A 12,148-nucleotide genomic window follows, 5' to 3' on the forward strand; every position below is an offset into this window, starting at 1 on the left:
ATAATCATAAAAATAATAATAATAATAAATCATAATCATGTTAAAGCATAATAATAATAGTAAGATCCTAGGCATGATACTAACAAGATTAATAACAAAACCTAGCATGTCACTAAACAATAAAAATCAAAGCTTTATCCCTAACATGATATTAGGAAAGACAATAGGAAGCATTGCAGGAATCACAATTGTCATATTTGATATAGAAATTATAGTTGTTACCCTAAACATGATACTAGGAAGATCAAAACACCCTAACATGACATTAGGAATCATAATAACAATCTAGATATGATTTATATATCAGAATATCAATAAAACCATTAAAGCACTTACTTGGATGTCTCGTACCTCTTTCTAATAACAAAATACACGCGTTAGTAACTTTAAGGAAAATAATAAACAAACAATTAAATTAAATAATTGAAAGAGAGATTAAGAAAGTTTTTTAGACTAGATTTGGGACCAAACCCTCATAAATCAAACCTTTCACGTCTAGGGCGAAGGCAACTTCGAACTTGGCTAGGTGTGCCTAGCGCTAATGTATGAGGAATTGTGTTTGTAAAAAGCTAGGCTTAGAAAGAGAGAGAGAATCAAGAATTTCTTGATGAGAGTTGGTTGTTGATGAGAAGAATTGATGATTGAAAACGGAGGTTTTAGGAGACTATTTATAGAGAAAATCAGCCAAACGGATAGAAAAACGAATCAGAGTTTCGACAAGAATAAAACTCGATTAGCGCCAGACGCTGGACATTAGCGCTTAGCGCCAGGCGCCAAACCTTAGCGCCAGGCGCTAATGCTTGTCGTCAGGCGCTAATAATCAGTTTCACGCGTTTTTTGTTTTATCATATCTTTTGATCCGGAAGTCCAAATAAGGCATATAATATGTTGTTGGAAATCTCTTGAAGTCTAATTTCCAACCCAATTAGAATCAGATTAAAATATTTTGTAGATAAAAATATATGACCAAAATAGGGGGACGGTGTTAGTTTTGGATAAAGTTTCATATCTCATTCATATCTTTTTCGTTATAACTCGGATTTAATATTTTAATATATCATTGTAAAGATAATTTCAAGATATATCCAACTATATAAAATTTGGATAAAGATTATGAGGCACGAAAATAAAATCTGACTGTCTTTGAACATCTTTAAATTCGAATAGAATTAGGATTAAAAAAAAAGGAAAGTTTTTATAAAAGGAAAGTTTTTATTTAACTCAAATTCTTTAATCTTATCTTTTCAAAAAGGATAATTAAGATCTTTTAGAAACTTATAGAAGCTTCTAATTAATCCTAATTAGTTTAGGAATAGGATTAAACCTTTTGACCCTCTACATGATCATTGGGTCGTAGGTAAAATCCGGTTTGGGCCCAATTTAGTATTTTGGCCATAACTTCCTCATTATTCATCGGAATTGGGCTTATAATATATCGTTGGAAAATTCTTTTTAAGCTCCATCCAACTACACCGTTATTGGACCCATAACATGGACCAAACTAAACTGGAATGCACGTTTTTCAAAAATAGGGTAAGAAAAGAAATATTTTCAAAAACAGAAAGAAAAAATATTTTAATAAAAACATCCTCATCACTAGACTTTTCACACTTTCTCTTTGTTCGATAATCAAATGACATGAAAGGTATTCATCACTGGGTTTGGTTTTGGGGAGACATATTTGGGGTTTCTACAGGTCTACAACACAAACTATGTAATTGGGTGCACATATTAGCATAAATGACACTAGTGAACTAAGGTTCCATGGAAAAAGTGGAATCTTTTTTATTTTATATAATTGTTTAAACATTATTTAAACTTATACTACCTCCGTTAATAGTTATGTGCAACTTTTGCCATTTCGGGATGATCGGGGTTATGTGCAACTTTCCATTTTTAGAAAAAAATAGGTGGAAATTACAATATTGCCCTTACGTAAAATTTTTATTTTCTTAATTATTCTCCTAATCTAATGATTCCCTCCCTTTATTTTCCCAATTCCCCCATTCTCCCCTCATTTACTCACATTCCCAACCACCAAAATTAATTTCTGATGGTTGATTCTCTCTATATTTTTCGGAGAGTTCATAAGATGAACCCTAGTTCATCTTCTGGGTATTTCTCTCTCCTCTGTTCTTGCGATTTTCTCACTTTCTCTCTCCAGATATACTCTTCAATTCTTCAATCTTTCCCAAACAAAGTCCCCCCCATAATAATGGTGAACTTGGATCCTTTAAAGGATGCTTACATGGCTACAAACGACAAAGGAGAGGAGAATCTGATCCTCAACCTCATCCACTGCTTCGAGGTTGGATCTCCTTTCCCTCGTCAATTTTACGAGTCCAACGAAACGGGTCCCTACTGTACTTTGTACACTTATAGAACCCTGGGTCATCACTACAAGAAAAAGGGAAATTAGCAACTTATTTTTGCGACTACCATAATAATCAGTCAAAGTTTGCAACTAATTTTGTAATAGTTGCTACGTGGTCGCTAATTAGCAACTGATTTTTGCGACTACCATAATAATAAGTCGCAAAAATTATTTTGCCTTGGTTGAGGTTCCGTATTATTTTTGCGACTGAAAAAGATGAATAGTCGCAAATTTTGCAGTAGTTGTTATGCGGTCGCTAATCTGCGACACTCTTATAAGTTTTGCGACTAAATTATAGTTGCTGGGTTAACAATTAATTTTTTTTTAAAAAAAATTGCGATTGCTATTGCAACTATTCGATAGTCGCTACCATTGTCGTTAAAATTTATTAAAAGAGAAATAAAAAAAATTATTAAAGGAGAAATTAAAAAGGATTTTTTTTTTACTTTTACCACAAAAAAAATCACAAATTTAATTTTTTACTACCAAAACTTTGATTTTATCACCAAAAAAAATTAAAAATTATTTTTTACCACATGTCGCCAAAAACCTAATCGAAATTTATATGTTATTCTATTTTTGTGTCAAATACATGATCTTTAGGGGTTTTTATACTTTGGATCCAATTTGAGGTCATAATTGAAAAAAAAGATCATAATTGTTTCCTTTTGCGAGTCTAAATATACATCGATTTGCGTGAAATATTCAAAACGACTCATTTTCGATCATTTTTTGTCAATTTTGACCTCAATTTGAATCTACAAGGCCTAAATGCTCCCTTACACTTATAAAAAACATGTTTTGCGCACGAAAATCGAAGAATTTTTTTTAAACCGTTAGATTGTAACGGTTTTCTTTACGGTAGGTTGAAAAAAACAATTTAGTTTTTTTTTTATGGTAAAATTAAACTTTGGAAAATTTGCAAATTGCAGCCATTTAAAGTTCGTATTTTGTAAATTGCAGCCATTTAAAAAAAATTGCAAATTGCAGCCCAAAAGTTCATATAAATTGTAAATTGCAGCCCGATTCAACTTTTTCATCTGTTTACAAGTTGAAAATCTTCGATTAAGGTTTTAGGGGCTATTTTAGCTCTTTGGGGTCTGAATTGAGATCGGAATCAGCAAAAAAAAAAAACGCAAGTATCTTGTTTTGCGCAACAAAAATGTATCGATTTGTGGGAAACTATAAATATGAGACACATTATTTTTTTGCTAATTCCAAGCTCAATTTCGGGCCCCTAAGAACTAAAATGACCCCTAAAACCTTAATCGAAGATTTTTCAACATGTAAACCAATGAAAAAATTGAATCGGGCTGCAATTTACAATTTATACGAACTTTTAGGCTGCAATTTGCGAAAAAAAAATACATGGCTGCAATTTGCAAAATATGAACTTTAAATGGCTGCAATTTGCAAATTTTCCTAAAACTTTTAAAATTTTTGGTGGTAAAAAATAATTTTATGTGTTTTTTTTTGGGTAATAGTGAAAAAATTCATTAAAAAACCCTTAGTATTACATATTGTTCCCTCAAACTAAGAACTAAGGACCTGTTCTCTTCCGTTGAAATTCAGTTCAGTTCAGTTCAGTTCAGTTTAGTTCAGTTCAGCTCAGTTCAGTTCAGTTCAGTTCAGCTCAGTTCAGTTCAGTTCAGTTCAGTTCAGTTCAGCTGAGTTCAGTCAATCGGAACAGGCCTTAAATCGCTCTTTTTTACTCGAGTCATTCATAATACGTAATTACATACTCTTCTTCCTCCAAAAAAAAAAACAAAACAGAAGGCCAAGTTCAGAACTTCAGAGTAATCAATCAACCCGTCGTCGTCGTCTTCATCTGTCGCCGCTACGCCACCACATCTCCTCCCAGGTTAGTCACGTATTCTTCCCCTTCCTACTGTCCATTCCATCTTTCTCTTACTACAATTGGCCAATTGTGAATTTTAGTTTATCATTGAGTTTTTTGCCCAATTTTTTAAAATCTGGTTTCTATTGCGATTTGTGAATTGATTTTAATCTAATTAAATTGATTGAATTTCGAGTTGATTTATTTGCGAATTGATTGAATTGATTTTAACTCTGGTTTCCATTGAGAATTGATTTTAATCTGGCTGCCAATTGCAAATTTTAGGATTATCATAGTCAATTAATGAAAAACCTATCAAAATTGATTGTTATGCAAAAAGCCCTAATTATTTTCAATGTAAAGATCCCAAGTTATATTATTCCAACTTTTTTTTCCTCTAAATGTGGTTGATTGGTGAGATTATGTGAGATATGATCTATAACCACTTATTCAACAATACTCAATCAAAATCATGAGCTCTTTGAGGTATTCATTTTATGTATCATTCTGCCTCAATATTCTTTAATCTATAAAGTTTTGATTTTTGTTTTTGAGGCTGTTTACATCTATAACTGATCAACTGTTCTTAATAACATTAGTGAATGTTTCTTAGTTAGCCAATACCCAACTTTATTTTGTCTTACTCTCCTTCATAGTTCATACTTCATGCATCACTTGCTAGTGGATTATTTTATTAAATATTCATTGTACTTACAATGGAAACTAAGTCATGTCTACTGTCCTTATCTTTGCCAACTCTCGTATGGTTGTGCTAGTTCAGTTGCTGCTGAAATCTAATTCTGCAAGCTCCTTGATAGATGATTATGCTCCGTGCCTAGAGACACGTGAACAAGAAGGCCAGATTGCGGATAATAGCAGTGATATCTGGGTGTGCTTATGCTCTAGGTGCTAGAGTATTGTTAGTGAGTTGCTTATACTATTGAATTTGTTATGTGGCTTTCTATTGATATCATCTCTTTTTTTTTTACAGCTTCTTATTGGCAATATCAGCAGGCCGCACCAAATGTGACTCATTTTCTACTTAAATTTGATCTAGATACCCTGATTGAGCTTACATCCTTACATCCAAGATTTAATTATAGGTACGGTGACTTTAGGTTTATGTGAATTCATTGTATTGATTGTTTTGTTCTTATAAGTTTTCTCATCTCTGTACTGATTTGTGATACAGAGTTGCTTAATTATGGTTATTCTTGATATGTTGGATAAACTTTTAAAGCCGGGCGTAAATGCATTGCTTCATGAGTGTTTGGGTACTAAAATGGTCATACCCATTTTAGTCTTGGGTAAGTCTACCCATATAAGCCCAAAGGGCATAAAAAGGTCTAAAAGGTCCCAAATAAGTAAAATGCATCAATATGGCCTTCAACGGCCCACATATGTACTTCTAAGGGTTCACTAACACCCACCATGTACTCCTATATATACCCCTCAAGGGGCCAAAGGTAAAGAAGGTCACTCTTATCATCTAAGATGACCATACTCCTTCACTCTCTCCCCTTAACTCCTCTCAATATATGCATTGTTTGGCTACTAACTTTGGCGTCGGAGGCTCCACCCCCGGGGCTCGGGGTTCATTTTGCAGGTCGATTCAAGGCCCAAATTCGAGGTTCTCAGGCACCCCTTCGAGGCCCGGTTAGCTCATTTTTTCCCGAAACAATGAGTATGAATTTCAGGTTAGTCTTTTATTTAGATACCTACAAAGTACCAATACTAGTCTTGAGAGTTTTCAAGTGTTGGTGATTGTTCTTATCTGTAATCTAATTAAGGGTCTTTAATTTTACTTTTTATGCTGGCACATAAGTCCTTTGGTGCATGTTTTATGATTTGAACATTTGAGACCATATTTACTAATACATATCTTAATGCAGGGAGAATATATGGAAAAATTTGAGGATTATAAGAACAAAGAAATTGAGATAAGCTCCAACAAAGTCTACTTAGAGGTTGTATGTGGGCAAAAGAAAGGAAAAGTTTACGGTTTAGGGAGCGCTTCATAAATGTACTTCAAGAACTATTTGTGGATAACTACTGATCTTTAATGTTTGGAGGCATATTTGTATATCGTCATTAGTTCTTATTTGAAGTAGCTTCCTTTATATGGGTGGTGATTTTGAAACAATTAGTCATGTGGTTTAGAATATTATTTTTTATTATATTGATACAAATTGATGATATTTTTGATATTTTAATAAAATTGACATTTTGGTTATTTTAATTTACGCTTGGGAACCCTTTTCTTTTCTTTCAGTGACTGATATTGGTCATCACTAAATTATGGTCTCCAAATATTTATAGTCAATTACAAAAATTTAGCGACTGCAGATTTGTTTTAGAGACTGAATGGTTAGTTGCAAAATAATTGGTCTTAGTAGTCTCTAATCCGTCGCAAATTATTAGCCTTGCAATCGCTAATCCGTCACAAAATATTGGTCTCCGTAGTCTTAAATTATTGGTCTTCATAGTTGCTAATCCGTCGCAAATATTTTACGACGGAAAGTGATTTAGTTGCTAAAATTTTAAAGTTAGTCGCTAAATTGTAGTCACAAAGTCGTTGCAAATCCGTCGCTAAATTTGCGACTATCCAAAAATAAGTCGCAAAAATGAATTTGCGACGAGGTCTTCAGCGACTTGCCAAAGTAATTGCAAATCCGTCACAAATTCATTTTTGCGACGGATTTGCGACGAATTTGGCCGTCGCTAATTCGCCTTTTTCTTGTAGTTTCAAGTCCTCAAAAGTGTTGAGGAGGAAGAAAGAGAGAAGAGGGAGGAGGGTGAAGGTGAGTCCCGCTGTAAATCGCTTGATTTCTCTGAGGTTGTTGTAGGTCTGGTTGCTGAGAGTGGGGAGGGAAGTTTTGTGGTCCCAACAAAACCTAGATCTAAGAGGGAAAGGCCACCCCCAAGAGTTAGGGCTACGAGGAAGGCCGCGCGTGTTGCTCTGAGAAGGATGCGTGGCCTGCCCGACCACTAGTTCATTGTGATGTCTTCTAATGAGGAGCCTGATGAGGAACCTCCTTCCAAGAAACCAGAAGAGCCCTCTTGTTCTATTCCTATTGTGAAGCGCTATGTGAGGCGGATGAAACCTTCGGTTCATCCCTCTGAGTAGCTGCACTCGTAACGATTCCTAACCCTAACTTCTTTAATATATGTTATTGAGTCCCTTTTATTTGATGATTGTGTATGCTTGTGACTTGATTTTTTTATGTTGGTTATGTTCTGATCTTGGATTGTGGTTGGTTAAATTGTGCTGGTTCTGTTCTGATTGTGGTTGGTTAAATTGTTCTGTTCTGACGAGTCCCTTTTATTTGATGATTGTTTATGATGGTTCTGTTCTGATCTTGGATTTGTTTATGCTGGTTTTGATGATGTTGGCTATTTGAGGACTAGTGGATTAATTTATGGTGGACGATTTTGGTTGTCTTAGCCCTGCTGGATTGTAGTGTTTGTGTTGGTTGCCTTATTTGTTGGTTTCCTTATGTTTGACATGTTCACTCATGATGCATGTTCTGGTTTTGATAATGTTTGGTTGATGTTGTATTCATGGCTTTTGGCTTTTGGGAATTTGATTGTTGAATGACGAGCCTTAATGATGGTTTGTTGTGTTGGCTTTTGGGTAATTGTGTGTAAATTGTTCTCAATGATCATATTGTAGAGAACATTGTGTAATGGAGTTCCCTTTACATGATTCTTGTGGTGGATATGGTTCAGTCCCCCTTTTAATGACTATAGTGTTGAAATGGAATCCAAATGATGAAGGGACTCTTATGAAATACTTTTTGAACAAAGGTTTTGCTCCACCAATCACTATATATTGATTGATGTTGAGGTAACCATGTTTGAAGAGTTGTGTTTAAAAAAAATTATCTCCTGATGGATTCATTAACTTAAGTACTTTTCCTAATTTCATTCCATTCAAAATATGGCTACAAAAAGCCTATTACATGTGCACTAGAACTAAACCATCACTGCCTTTGATGTTTGTTTCAATTACCTACATAGAAAATACACCTAACCACCTATTGATTGGTACAAAAAAAGAACTAAACAAAGGAGAAATAAAATAAATCTAGCATTATAGACTCCTAAGTGGTTATGTGTGGCAGTGTTTGGTTGTCTTCTGTGTCTCTTTGTAACTAGTCTGCATTTACCTCCATGTCTTCTGTTTCTGCTTCATGATTTCCCTGGGGTGCTGGCCTGAACATTGTGTTCAGATACTCTACAGCATCCAAAACTAATCTCCTGTCCACTTCAATCAGATTTGGTAAAATGCCAAGATTCTCTAGTTTTTTCTTGTTCATATGCGGAATTTTGTACTTGTTCCCTCCCTCTGCCTTGAGTATCTTGATCATGCATCTTTGTAATGTCACCCAAATATATTGTTTACTTCTGGTTTGAAATTGTTATAAGACTCAATAACCTTTTCAACAAGATCATCTACATTCTTAGGAAAAGACTGATATTGCAAAGATTGAATTGATCTGAATAAAGCTAAATCCAATACATTCAAATATGGTGATTGTGCTGGTTGGAACACAAACTGAATGTAGAATCCATGTGCTTGTGTTTCTGCAATGAACTCTTCATATCTTGGTATTTGATGTGGCCTTGCATTATCCCACTGTATGACCACATTTTTGGGCAAACTTTCTGGCCATTTTGACACTATTGCTGGTATGACCTTGTTTAGTAACATGTGTCTTATTGCCTCTCTGTTCACTTTTTGAATTGCTTTAGTGACCAATGTGCCAGCTGCTCTGTTTTTACTTGACTTCTTTGCCCTTTCGTGTTGTGTGAATGGGAATATTTTATACTTCCATCCTGTAGGAGTTCCCCATTTCTCCCATACAGAGGCTTCCCAATAATGGCCATGAACATAGCTTTTAATTTGAACCTTCTTGATTGTTGAGCCATATAGGGATCTTCCTCACTTGGTAGTAGATAGAATCTCCTCTTATCTGGGTTGAGATAAAACCATTTCTCATCAATGTGTATGGCATACTGCATGTCCTCAAATGTGGGGTTCTCGTTACCTTGGATTGGGTTTATGTGAGACAAAACCCATTTCATTCTTGCAACCTTAGCTTATGATCTGATGTCAGTGCTGGCTTACTGCTTGCTGTGTGAGTTCTCAGCCTTCCCTTTTTCTTCAAATAATGAAGAGTTACATGTGAAATCTTTAGTGCTGCAGCATATGATCTTTCTGTCTGCCTTAAGTGTAGTGGGACTGAATGTAGGAATTCATCAGAGAATTCCCTTGGCTTTGGACCTGTCCTCCCTATCTTTTTGGACCTGACATCAATCAAATTCCCTTCTTCCATTTGCCTTTTTATTTCTGTGAAAATTCTTTTGATTGTTGATTTGTGAACCTTGAATTTGACTGATAATTCCACCTTGTAGCCTCTAGGTAAGTTACCATCTTGCATTTTCAACATCATTGAATCAACTATCTCTCTCTTTTGATGCATGTTGATTTTAAATACTTAATTCAAAAAATTATTTTAGAATGTGATTTTAGGATATGGCTATTATAGCTTTTCTTATAGGGTGGTACATATACACCTACATGCCTCATATTATTATTGTTTTTATATGCTTTTATGTATGTCTATTATGCAAATTTATATATGATAAATAAAATCATTCTTATGCACACTTAGTACTAATATAATTTATAAAATTTTCTAGCTTCATAAAATGGTCAAGAATGCATATAATTTGTAGCTATTCATAATCTATTATTAACTATCATTGTAGGAAAAAAATATCCCTTGTTAATTAATCTTTTACCAAACCGTAAGAGATTTTGAATACATAGATTTATAGTAGTATATCGAGTGGTAAAATATCGGATAAATATATCTTTTCTATAAATTATACGCATCACTCCATATCTTTTAATAATATTCTACTTAATAATATATTATATTCTATGAAAAAGATAGAATATTAAATATTATAAAATCTATGTAGTATATTTTAAGGAATAGTATACTTGAGTGATAAATGAGTGATCTATATGTTCAATACATATATATTATATTGAGTTCCATACAAGAATATAAACAAAAAATTTATTTCTTAAGACAACGCGTTTCTGGTGCCGCAAGGTGCCATATCAATATTCCCACTTCTAGTAATCCCCCAGACAAAGTAACCCCTAATTAACTTAGTAATCCATGACCAAGTAACCCCTGACTGACCTAGTAACCTCTAGTAACCCCCTGACCGACCTAGTAACCCCTAACAGACCTAGTATTCCCTAACCTAGTAACCCCTAGTAACCCCCTGACCGATCTAGTAACCCCTAACCCCAAGTAACCCCTGACCTAGTAACCCCTGGCCGACCTAGTAACCCCTAACTTAGTAACCCCTAACCGACCTAGTACCCCTTTAATAACCCCCTACCTAGTAACCCCTGACCGACCTAATAACCCCGACCTAGTAACCCCTGACTAACCTAGTAACCCCTAGCAAACCCCGACCTAGTAACTATTTACCCACACCCAAACCCACTCTAACCACCACCAACATCATGTAACCTTCGACCGTTGCACTGACCGAACCCACAACTCCACCAACTCCATCCCATACCCAAACCATTAAAAATCAGCACATTCAAAGAATCAAAGTGACTATGTGACCCTCCTGTAAGCATGACAAGTAAACAACAAAATCAGCACCATCCTATTTCTTAAAAATTATTAAATTAATAATATCAAGCAAGAAGCGTATTTTATCGGTTGATGCCTTACTTTAGCCATCCTCAAAAACAAAATTCACCAACCAGAATAATCGGCCTTGAAAAGAAAATAAAAAAATTTGTCTTGGTTTCGAATATTACTTTAAAATATGGCTAAAAAAGCTAAATTTGACCATGAAAAATCTAGATTTAGAGTTTTAATGGCTAAATTTGGCCCTTAAAACCTTGAACTTGTTTTCCGGCGACGGAGTCACCAAACCACCACTACCCTCCCAGCGAAACCACTACCTTCGACGAAGGAACCATAAAGACGCCTATTTGCGAAATTTGTGTTCTCTAAGTAAATGAGATGAAGATTCTAGCTTAGAGAAGAAGTAAAGAGGATAGAGAAAGTAGAGAGAGAAAAAGATTTTTTTTAAAACAAAAAAATAGAAAAATTGTGGCTGGCCGCATGGTGTGGTCAGCCACATATGAAACTTTGTGTTCTTAAGATTATGTATGTAGGATAAAAAATTATTTACTATAATTAAAGTATAAAAATATTTTTCCTAAAAAAAGTATAAAAATATTATTCAACATCTTTTACCAAATTAATTTGCTACTTAATACCACCCCCGCCTTCCCGAGTTCTATCCATTTACAATTCCTAACGTTAAAATGAAGGTAGTATATAACGTAGTATATTTTATAAATAAAATAATTTATAAAATTAGTGTATTTGAGTGATAATCTACATTTAATATACAGTTAATTATATCTTTACTAAACTGTAATATAATCTTAACTAAAATATTTAATATTCATGTGTAAAATATATAGGAGATTATAGATTATGAATATTGTTTTATAATATGCAATCAATAGAATCTGTAACAATTATATACATTCTAACAATAAACAAAAAAAATAAAAAAAAAATAAAAAAAAAAACTAAAATAGGGACACATGTCAGCTTTGAAGCTAGTGTGCCATGTTTTAGTATATTATATAGAAGATAACTATTTAAAATATAATATTTAAAAATATGATATTTTATCGGATAAATCACAAAAGAAATTTAAAAGAGGAGTGTACATAGTAGTGTAAATAATGCAATTAAAATAACGAATGAAGTAATTAACAAATACATAAAATTGTTTATATATGAATTAACAAATTACATAAATATTTATAATTGTAGAAGCAAATGATTTATTCAACAAAAGTATTATCATTT

The 12,148-nt window shown here is 33.8% G+C and overlaps 1 long non-coding RNA gene across 4 annotated transcripts; it reads left to right on the forward strand.

Annotated features, from left to right (window-relative positions):
* Positions 1–4,130: 4,130 nt before the first annotated feature.
* Positions 4,131–6,450, forward strand: LOC110710955. Of its 4 annotated transcripts, none has more exons than XR_002509234.1 (4): positions 4,131–4,235; positions 4,988–5,117; positions 5,203–5,908; positions 6,104–6,450. It is a non-coding gene; the product is annotated as an uncharacterized LOC110710955 (long non-coding RNA). The 4 variants fall into 4 exon arrangements; XR_002509233.1 differs by having other exon boundaries at positions 4,993–5,117; XR_002509235.1 differs by lacking the exon at positions 4,988–5,117 and having other exon boundaries at positions 5,203–5,314; positions 5,404–5,908.
* Positions 6,451–12,148: the final 5,698 nt, after the last annotated feature.

This window comes from Chenopodium quinoa, unplaced genomic scaffold, assembly GCF_001683475.1.
Source record: "Chenopodium quinoa cultivar QQ74 unplaced genomic scaffold, ASM168347v1, whole genome shotgun sequence".
Lineage (NCBI taxonomy): Eukaryota > Viridiplantae > Streptophyta > Magnoliopsida > Caryophyllales > Amaranthaceae > Chenopodium > Chenopodium quinoa.